At 37.4% G+C, this 11,566-nt stretch overlaps 1 long non-coding RNA gene across 1 annotated transcript in view; it reads right to left on the bottom strand.

Moving 5' to 3' along the window:
• Positions 1 to 4,639: 4,639 nt before the first annotated feature.
• The window catches only part of LOC121157062, a 196,391-nt gene continuing 189,464 nt past the window's right edge, over positions 4,640 to 11,566 (bottom strand). Inside the window, exon 6 of the long non-coding RNA XR_005883980.1 lies at positions 4,640 to 4,662. This is a non-coding gene — a long non-coding RNA (uncharacterized LOC121157062). The remainder of the gene's footprint in view (positions 4,663 to 11,566) is intronic.

The raw sequence follows: 11,566 nt of genomic DNA, 5'->3' as shown, positions 1-11,566 counted from the left end.
TGTCTGCTTTGTATAGTTCTTGCTCATTTTCCTTCATATGTCCAGATTTAATGACCTTGTCTGTGTCTTCGCTTGCGTGTTTTCACAGTGGTGGTAATCATTTTTCTACTTCTAACATAGGATTCCTTTTGAGCATTTCCTGTAGGGTCGTCTAGTGGCGATCAATGCCTTATTTCTGCATCTTAAGGAAAATATTTCTTCCTCATTTCCATAGGATAACTTTATGAGAGGGGATAAAAAGGGCTGACTTTATTTTTTCTCTCAGAGCTGGAAACATTTCATCCTGATCCCTCCATCTTAAGAATCTTAAGAAAGGCAACAGTGTTCTCAACCTGAAGGATTTGTGCCACCTTTTATAAAATAGAATTTAGAGTATGTCACTTTGTTGTTATAAACATTCAAATTTAGAAGTTTCATTCTCATTGATAGGCCAGAGGCACTAAGTTGACTTTCTGTTGTCACATCCATGACTTTGTTAGACATGCTTACCTTCTCCCTCTAGGATTCTATTCACAGCTGCATTAAAGTAGTTGGTGCTGTCACACAGGTTGCTAACAGTCTGCACATTGGTTGTTCAGTGTTTTCTTCCTGCTTTTTGGTCTGGTTTGAATTGACTCTGTTGCTGTGTCTGCATAATCTAGCTTTGCTTTATTTTTACCTATGAATTTCTTCTAATTTCACATAGCCTACCTTCATCTACGTACATTTGATTTCACTCTGGTCTGTGGCTTCATTTTCTCTCCTCCTTTCCTTTCCTTTCCTTTTTTTTTTTTTTTTTTTTTTAAGAATTTGTTGTTCTTGAAAAGGCAAGTTTACAGAGAGAAGGAGAGACAAAGAGCATCCATCTACTGGTTCACTCTCCAAATGGCCGCCAAGGGCCAGAGCTGAGCTGATGATCTCAAGCCAGGAGCTCCTTCCAGGTCTCCTAAGCAGGTACAGGGTCCCAAGGCTTTGGGCCACCCTTTACTGCTTTTCAGGCCACAAGCAGGGAGCTGGATTGGAAGTGGGGCTGCCTGGATTAGAACCAGTACCCATAAGGGATCGCAGTGCTTGATGGGAAGGATTAGCCAACTGAACCATTGTGCCAGGTCCTCTTTTTTTCCTGTTAAATCTCTAAATGTATTCATATTTTACAGTTATTTTAATGTCCTTATTGGCTAGACCATCATTTCGGACATTTCTTAGTCTGTCTAGTTGTTTTCTTTTTATTCAGTGTAATATCTTGCTTTTTTTTTTTTGCCTGGTGTAGTAATTTTCTAATATACACTAGATGTTGGTGAAGCGACACTGGATATCCTTCAAGTTGATATCATAAAGAGTGTACTTTGTTCTAGAAGGCAGCTGTCTTACTTGAAAATTAGATTGATTGGTTTAACTTCTGTTTTAAGCACTCTTATGGCATGATTGAATAGCCGCCTTTCCAGACACCCTCCAGTCCCTTTACCAAGATGTGACTTATTTTTGATTTCTAAAGTATGGCTCAGCAGTAACTGATGTATTTGTGTAGATTAGTCAAAGATGAAATGTTTTCCTGCATCATGAAGGATCTGAAACTTACTGATTTTTGTTCAGCTTTGTTGCATTTTACCCTACACATGTACAACTCATTACTCAAAAAAACTCAGATCTCAGTGGTAATTTCTGAAGCTTGTGTTCTTATAGTTTCAGACTTTTATGACAACAATTATTTCATTATATGTACTCTTGCTTAATGGCATCTAAATTTTCTTAGCATGAATATTGTATAATTCACTTAATTCCATTACCGTGGATGGACTTCAAGTCCTGTAGCACATACTGCACATTGTCTCACTTGAGTGTATTTCAAGCACCTTGTAGAATCAGTGAGTGAATGACAATGTGTGAAGTTGCAGGCTACTATTCTCAAACTCCCTTCTAAATGAGGCTGCAAATTAGCTTAGTTTTCAGTATACAGACGTATATTGTGAATACAGCCTGAGCTTTTTTCTGTTTCTCATAATCGGAGTTTATAGAAGCATTTGGAAATATAGTTGCTGGGCCTATGCACGGTGTCTAGCTTCAAAATGCCTACCATTTCTTGTTTACCTTCAGAATAGTCTCCTCTCTGGTAACTTGGGATTAAGGTTGCGTTTTAACCTTTCCAATCACTTTTAAATTATAATTTCTGAACCCAAATAATTTCTTATATTCAAATAGGTATGATAGTTAATGTTACCTATAACTAAACACAGTGAGCAAAGGAATTTTGAATTCTTTTGTGGTAGACACTTGTACACTTGAGGCTTCACTGCTGTCTCCAATGATGCGCACAAAATGAAAGGTTATGTAAGAACAAGCTGGAACTGCAAACTGTTCACTCTGGCATGGAACTCGCATATCCCACGTGGCATCCCCTTTGACTTTCAAACAAAATGCTATAGGAATGTTCACAAACACAATCTCAACCTAGATAGTCTTCAAGCAGAAATGGAATGCAGTGCAGTTCTGATCATGATCTGCTATCAGTCTATTTCTGTAATCCAGGTTGATTGAGAGTTATTAATCAGGATCTACAAGCAGCAGACATAGCAATAGAGAGAGGCCAGAAGAGTCAGAGCAGGGGCCAGCAACCTGGAGCAGAGGATTTTATCAGTGCTGATGGTGATGCGCAGATGCTCATGCTCTTCCTTGTCAAAATGACAACTTTTATCTGCTCATCCTGAAACGGGATATGTTCCAAGTGGTGTGCTTTTTCTTTTAGTAGACCTTATACTGTATATAATCTAGAGACACTGCAAGTCTCCCTGTGTGGGAATTTGGACTGATCAGTCTTGGAAAAGGCATGATGTGGTTCCTCATTTCACATACCTGACAGAGGGTGTGAATGTATCAGTGGGAAATTGATAGACTGTGGGCTCATTCACAAAACATTGTTTCAATAAACAAAAATGATTTTAGAGAAATACATGTATGTACATAGTATAAGCATTGTTGGTTAAGATAGATTCCTAGAAGTGGAGCAAGTGATATGTGCTATTCTGATTTCGAAATATATTTGCTAATAATCCTGCAGAAAGGCTTTGCAAATTTATGGCTCCATAAGGACTACATGAGAGGAATTGGGTAATTTCTACTTTCCATGTCCCCCTATAAGTTTTCACTGGTTTTAAAATTGAGTAGTTTCTAATGTTTTTCTAATTGAATAAATATTTTGGTATACACATCTCTGATTACAAGATAGTGTGAACATCCTTTTGTTCGTTCACTGTTGGCCATTGGTCATGTTGTTAAGCTTTCTATAAGTTGTTTCTTTTTTCTTGTTTATTTATAGAAATTATTTATAAATCTGGTGCACTATTAATTTTGTTTATATTGTTGAACAATACGCTTCTAATTACTGCTTCTTGAGCAACTTCAAGGTATCTTTAATTAAAGAGATATTTATATTTTGGTGAAAGTGCCAATAGTTTTCTTTCTGTCTTTGGAATTTTGTGTGTTGTCAAGGAACCCTTTATCCTAAACACTTCAACATTATTCTTCTATGTTTCCTCTAATACACTTGTTCTATTGCAAACTGTTTAACTCTCTAATATTGATGCAAGGAATAAAAATAGGAGTGCACTAATCTATTTTAAATAAACAGTCAATATTCCCTAGGCCATTTTGAAAAACATTCCAGCTTCTAACCTGGAAACGAAAGCTTACTAGAGGGAAATTCTTGGATTTAAACATCTGTTTTGTGTTTTCTCAGCACCTTGTTTCTGTATCATTGTCATCCTTTGTAGATGACGAGGCAGATGAAGATGAGCCTTTTTTTTTCACAAATGAACTTTTCAAATAAATGTCCATGAACCCAGCTGAAGTAAAATTTGTAAAACATTGCATGCATCCTGTAATTTTTAGAAAAGTCTTTTAAAATGTCCATATTGTAGTATTATTTATTATAACCTGAAAAAGTTATAACAATCGCTATATATTTTAGAATAAGCATGCTATGTAAATGTGAACATTAATACACTTATATAAAACGATATTGTCTATAAATTAATAATAAACATAATAATGTTTCATGTATTTTTTCAAAGAAAAGTAAATATTCCTCTTTTCCCACCAAGACTTACTTGGGTCCATATTTGGAAAAATAATACAGCCACAAATTCTCTTTCCTATGCCTTCAGATGTTTAAGTGTATGTCAAATGAAATTAGCAGGCAGCTGTCTCCTCAGTTTTCTTTGACAAAAAACTGGTAGAAATAGAAATTTCTTATGACTTCTTATGAACTATGTCTTTTTGTTCATGTAGAGTTTGTACAAACTATATTTGTATATGCTATGTATATGTCTATACACACACACTTAATATATAAGTTTTAGTGAAATTCAAGAGAAATGTACACCCTGACTCTTCCTTGATTCCCATCATCTTTGTTATATACTCAAGACAATATTTAGAAAGCTCCTGTTCAGCAAGCTCTTTATTTCACTTCATTGCTCTTTTTTTCCTTACCAGTGAGTGGCCATCAGGCCCAGAATGATTGAAATCCTGAAACCACCATAACTCTATCACATACTGGAAAACAAAGTCACTTCCCCTGACTTCTGTGACTTCTGTGGCGTTGAGCACAGGTCAATACTCCAAATCCCTTCTTCCCTCGGGGAGATTCTGCCTTGGAATCTTCCATGTAGTCTCTTATCACAGATCCTGTTGGGAACAGCTCAGTGAAGTCACAGCAACAAAATGCCCAAGATGGAGCTCATGATGTCCCATAACAGCTTAAGGAGCTTGATATTTACAGACAACAAGTCCTGAAGCACAAAGAGATCCTTCTGTCAATATCACACAGCGAGTGTGATCAATATCACACAGCGAGTAGATGGAAAGGAAGAATAGACAGTGTGATAGGAAGAGACAAATGGTGAGAATGCCGTACGATACAGGATCTGCTCCCCTAATTAGTGCTCTGCTGTTTCTCAAAGGGACAAGAGAGCAGGACTTTGGGGAAGGTTGCCCATGGACTTTGAACTGCAAACTGTCTGGGGTTTCCCATCAGGAATGTGATCATATCACTAACTCCTTGCACTGTGTTAAAACAACAATTACCAAAACTTCAAAGTGACACTGTGGTACAGCATACACACTTTACAAAGCCTTGCAAAACTTAAAAATGTCCACAGATATTTCTATTAAGTCTTTGCCATGGAAGTCTGCACTCCAAAGGAGCACTTGTTTCCTAGGTACCTTTGGATTTGTCAGTGAGTGCTTACCTGAACCACAAAGATTGCCCAATACCAACAACTAAAGCTGAATTTTCTTCCCTGAATGAATGTGTGCCTTAATGCTCAAACATTCTTAATCCCTTTTTTTAAAAAAAAGATTTATTTTTGTTGGAAAGTTAGATATACAGAGAAGAGGAAAAACAAAAAGGAACATCTTCTGTCTGCTGATTTACTCCCCAAGTGGCTGCAATGGCCAGAGCTGAGCCAATCTGAAGTCGGGAGCCTAGAGCCTCTTGCAGGTCTCCCATGTGGGAGTAGGGTCCCAGGTTTTATGGGCTATTCTCCACTGCCCTCCCAGGCCACAAGCAGGGAGCTGGATTAGAAGCGGGGCAGCATAGGATTCAAATGCATGAAAGATGAGGACTTCAGCTGCTAGGCTACCACACTGGGCCCCTTAAGTCTATTTGTAGGGAAAGTCACATCATTTTTCAGTGCAAGGCAAATGGCTCTGCCTGGTACTTAGGTTGGCCATGTGGTTTCAGTAGGTTTATTTTTTTTTAACAGCCTAATGTTCTAACATTTTTTTAAAGAAGCTAATACTTAGAAATTCAAACTCAGAGATCTAACAGAAGTAGTTGGGGCATGAGTCTAACTAAAATGACTGCTTTACTCTTTCACTTTACTTGCTAAGAAAATGTGTAGGAAGTTGGTAATAAGAAAAAGTTGGGTTTTGGAGATCCATGCTGTGGTTCGGTGGGTTAAGCTATAGTTTGCTAATCAGCATCCCCATATTGGTGTACCACTGATATTCCCACCTGTTTGGCATCCAATCCAAATGCCTGTCAATGTGCCTGTGAAGACAACGTGATAGGTTAAGCATCAGACCCCTGTCATCCATGCAAGGGGACCCAGGTGGGTTTTTTTTCAATATTTGATTTTAGTTATGAAAGAAAATTTTACTAATATGCACACCTCATGTTACTGTTCTAGAAACCACACATGATCAAAATCATGATACCCTTTTAGCAAAGGAGGTATTTATGGTTAAATTCCCACTTTCCCTTAGATACCTATGGGAAAGAAATTCTAAGTATTTCATTTGTTTTGGCTCAATGACAAGTTGTGGGTAATGTGACTCTCTTCAATTTCACAATTCTCTGTGGATTAGTTCTGTTTCTTCAGCAAATTTTCCTTGATCACAATGGAAATTTGGCCAAAAACGTGTTTATTTTTTCCACCAGGATAATGGTGTTCTCCAAGGGTCCCCCCTGTGGTTTTCAGGCTGTATATTACCTCTTGTAATATTCACAAGGACCTGCATCACACTAGAACCGTTGGACTGTTTCTGAGCTCATTCTTTTTTTCCAGATTGAAAACCACAATGCGATTGAATTGCTTACAAATTACAAAAGACTCTCTAGGGGCTATGTTTGAACATGGTGCAGTACCAGTAACCATCATTTTTACCCTAGCCAGGGATCACCAGGGAGCTATGTGGTCAGTTCATGTGGCCTCATAGCAAAAATAACAAGTGATAGAAATATTTCTTATTTTGACTGCATAAATCTCCTTTCCTACTGTCTTTGAAACCAATATTTTATCTTTTTTTTTTGCTTCTTCCTTTCAATGTTTGAAATATTTTCCTTCAATATTTCAATATTTTATTCTGTTGTCTCTTCCAGTCTGCCTAACTCATGACATCACAAAATCTGCCCTATAAATATACCTTATGCTGATTAACAAGCTATTAATTTTGACAATAAAATACCACTTGATACTGTTTCTCATGTCAACATAAGGTAAAAATATTTGAGGTGTGACATTTCTGGCCAGCAGTTGATAGCACAGCTCAATGGCCTAATGACTAAATCTGTGCATTGTATGTGCTGGGATCCCATATGTGTGCTGGCTTATGTCCCGGCCACTGCACTTTCCTTCCAGTTCCCTGCTTGTAGCCTGGGAAAGCAGTCAGTGGAGGATGGCCCAAAGCTGTGGGACCCTGCACCTGTGAAGGAGACCTGGAAGAAGCTTCTGGCTTTGGATCGGTTCAGCTCCAGTCATTGTGAAGAGAACCAGCCGATGGAAGATCTTTCTCTCCTTCTCTCTGAAAATCTGCCTTTCAATTAAAATAAATAAATCTTTTTAAAAAGAATTTAGCCTCATCTTGCCTTTGAATTTAGAATGAGGCAATCTGTGAAACGTATGTAATATCATAGTATATATGTTGAGATCACTTATTTAAAATGGTTTATTCATTTGAAAGGCAGAGAAACAGAAAAAAGGAGACAAAAAATTTCTATATTCTGATTCATTCTCCAAATGAATGTGACCCATATGGCTCAACTAGACCAAAGCCAGAACTTAGAACTCAATCAGGACTTCCGATATGTGTGGCATGGACCCAACTTCTTATGCAACTATCAGCTGCCTCTCAGGGGATACTGACATATTTCAAAATAAATTGCAGACAATATAGACTGTTTTGATTTGGCTTCACTGTTTCTTAATTAACTTTCTTAACAGTAGATACTTGCATCCTAGAGCTGAAGCGTGACAGCTGTAGTTTTTCTGTAAACACCACTCACATAATGATGAGTCTAGAAAGAACTCTTTGGCCTCTACTTCTTTTCTGACCTCAGAGGCTCGAATGCAGTTGCCTGCTTGACATCTCCAGGTATGTGCTAATCAGCCTTAGGGTTCCTCACAACTGGAACATTTTCTTGATTCCACCATACCTGAAAAATAATCATCATTTTAAAATGCTGCTCTATTCTGCGTTCTGTGTGTCAGAAAATAATCTTTTGTGAATTTTTTAAACTCTGTGGTAAATGAACACTATAAAAAGCTATGTGTGGATTTCAAAATTATTTTGTACCAAAATATATTCATACCAATTTGTTATAACCCATTAACTAAGGCACCAAGAAGATTGATTTGAAAATAGGCCCTATCAGAAAAACAAGAATTCTGCTGAAACTGAAGCAAGAATACCAAATATATGTTAAAACTTTGGTGGAAGAATATTGAAATTATGGGTTCTTTATGAAAATTCTGGGGATAATGCCCCAACAGAATCAGCCCTTTGCAGATGGATAGCTTTTGAAAGTTACAGCTGTGTTTTTGTGCTTGTTCATTTTGTTTTGTTTTTTTTGGTGGGGTGGTGGGGAAGAGTGAGATGCTCAAATGTGGTTTGCTTGTTGACTTTCTGTAGGAACAAAGAATGATAACTATTTCTTTGCGAGAGTGCCTTGAGAATAGGCAAAGCGATTAGAAGAGTAACACATGGAAGGCTTCAGTTGGGAGTGTTCCAACATCAGAAAAATGGTTCTGTATCAAGAAAAATTATATCAAGAGTTTCAGTGGGAAATCATTAGGTATCCACTTTATAGGCCTGCTTTGATTCTTTCTAACTTCCTTTTGTTTTCTAATCTTAAAAATGCTCTAAAAGACAACCAATTTTGGACTTAGACTACTAATAGAAAAAAGCCTGTGTGAACATCAGATATTTCCAGGACCCTCAGTTCTGTGGCCATGGATGATGTTGCTTACAGAAATCTCGAGCTTGATGAAACTTGTTGAGAACTATCTTTATATTTATCATCTTTTAATTCCATTTTCCAACATGTTGAGGTCCCCTCCTACTGATCTGTCAAAAGCCAGAGAAAGCATTGGATCCTTTTTTCCTATCCACTCTATCTAATCCAGTAATTCTAGTTATTTCATCTTCTAATACTTCCTCTGATTATTCCATCTCATGCCACTATCACAGCCTAGTCAATGCAACTTCATTTCTTTCTAGATTGTTTCTAAATTGTTTTCCCTGTTTCCTAAATTCCAGTCATCCAGTTATTTCAGAACCATCCAATGACTTTCCAATTCTATGACCATCCAAATCCTTCCCATATACTCCACCATCTAGACACCTTCTGCTCCATCATAATTTTGTACCACTTACACCTTCACGTCACTCTCCATATGCTTTTACATTTAGGCCTAACTGACATCATTTTTCTGTCTCTGGGAAAACCAGCTTCTTTACTGGTTTTTGTGCCTCTGCCTGGTGAGTCTTCACACAGCTCTCTACATGGGTGATGCTTACTCATTCTTAGCCTGGAAGAGGATTTGATATGAACTCTTTCTATGGGTGTATAGAGTAGAAGAGCCTCCCCAAACTCTATGCTTTTAGTCACACTAGCCTGCTTACTCCACTGTAGCCCTCCCCACAATCATAGTGTAACTGTTTTTCTATTTACTCATCGGCTTGCCATTGTTGTCACTCCAAGAGAATATAAGCTGCAGGAGTGCCATGACCTCCCCTGTCCTTTCTGCTTATGCATTACCAGTGGCGATGGCAATACCTATTATACACAAAGCTGCTTCACAAAAGTCCCTGAAACATGGATTGCAAAGATGAGTGTATTTTGGTGTTTAAAAAAATTGAAATTTTTGCATAGATGAAATTTATGATGTAGATTTTCCATGAACTTTTTGAAGGCCCCTTCTAATCATAGTGTTCATTCAGTCTTTGCTACATTAATAATTTAAAACAAGAGACAGGAATTGCCCAGAGTAAAAAGTGAGATAATCATAAATTACAAGATACAGCAAGGCAAAGCCACATTGAAGACAATCGGAACAAATCTACTAAGCCTTCCTGATAAGACAGATCAAAGGGTTTAAGTTGTCTAAAGGTTAAGTAGGCAACCTGCTGGAGTGTGGGTTTCCTGAAATAGTTGCTGGCAGTGGTTCCTTCCTAATACCTGGGTGACAAACATGATCCTTGATCAAATTTTCACTGGATTATGTTGGAATGAAGAAATAAAAGGCAAAATGACACTTTTATAAGATGTAGTATTTTCCAAACTTCTTGGCTAAGCAAAATGTCAGTAGCTGTAGACCATTCCCCTGGTGATTTAGTTTTATTCATTTTGTGCTTCATTTGTAAAGAAATTGCATCTCTAATGTCTGATCCCTAAGCATCTCTCAACAAATATTATCAGTATAAATGATTTATCATATTAATCCTAACCCCTTCTATATTTCAGTCATTCCGCACTGGAATATGCAGTTAAAAACACCTTGTTGCAATCTTTTGTGACTTTCTCTGTGCTCATGAAAATGTGCTCGTTCACACAGAGTTTTGAGTTTGACTTAAAGGATTACATTATACGCATTAGCCTGCAAGCTGCTTTTCTTTTACTAGTAAATCTGAAAAAATACACTTAAATGTGATAGATTTAGGTTAATTTAATGTAATAAAACACATTGTATGGATATGCCATCCTGTATGCAATTGAGTAACAACTGACAGATGTCAGTTTCCCAGGTTCTTTTGTCCATTATAGATGTGATGTTTCATCAGAGTTCTATATTTATGTCCATAGGTTAATGTTAGAGTCTTCAACTCCATCTTGCCCCACATTTATACATTTTTGAATATATATAGGGCTTTCACTTCTTTAGGATAAAATTTCAATAGTAGAATTACTAAAGTAAGGGAGTATATTTACATTTTTCTAATTTTAGTATGTTTCAGTGAGTGTCAGGAGTTGACCCAGCATGGCCTGTCAGTGTTTTATATTCCCAGACACAGATTTTGCTCTTTGAAACCCCTGCTGTTGTAGCTTTGACCTTGTTCTCCAGAGTGCTTCAGTAACCTCCAGAGCACACAAGCTATCATTAGCTGTCTCTATTTCATTCTGCTATTTGTCACTCTAGGGACAGTTTAGTGGGCTGAATTACCCAAAGGACAAATATATCTTCAAATGAAATGAAATTTTGTGTCCAAGAAAATAGCCTCAAATTCTGCCCCTTGCTTTGCTCCTACCACAGCATTCTCAGGCACTTTTTCCCACATGTTACCTATATTACTGGTAACTTTGTCTTTTATTTTCAAGGGTTTAGGGTAAGATGAAGGATTCATGGAATATTTGACAAGAAATAGGCATGCAGCCTTTTTTTTTTGGTAAATATTGATATAAAATCTAGCAATTACATTCAGTGTCCTTATTTTGGGTAGTTCCCTGGAGGCAAGAGTAACACACATTATGAGAAAAATATGACTAGAGTAGAGTGCATTTCACACGTCTTTCCGTTTTACTCTTCTGCTGTCCAAGTCATCTAAGTGTTCAATAACATTTTGATAACCTTACTCTTTTGACAGCATTCTCCAATACCCTTAAATCATCTCTGATTATGTTTACACTCTGTAGAACAGGGGTGGGTGCTGTCCAGGCTTCGGGCTGTGTAATGCCCATAAAATAATTTGGTTTGGCCCTGCAAGGCAACCACAGGCAGGACTCAGATTTCAATAAATCTATAGCAGGCTCTTTTTTAAGTTGCTCATTCTGTATCACCCACAAACAATGTCCTAAATATCCAGATCATCT

The sequence above is a fragment of the Ochotona curzoniae genome, unplaced genomic scaffold, assembly GCF_017591425.1.
Source record: "Ochotona curzoniae isolate NIBS_2020 unplaced genomic scaffold, NIBS_Ocur_1.0 contig_1014, whole genome shotgun sequence".
NCBI lineage: Eukaryota > Metazoa > Chordata > Mammalia > Lagomorpha > Ochotonidae > Ochotona > Ochotona curzoniae.
The sequence above is the reverse complement of the archived record's forward strand: the minus strand, read 5'-3'. Positions and strand labels throughout refer to the sequence as shown.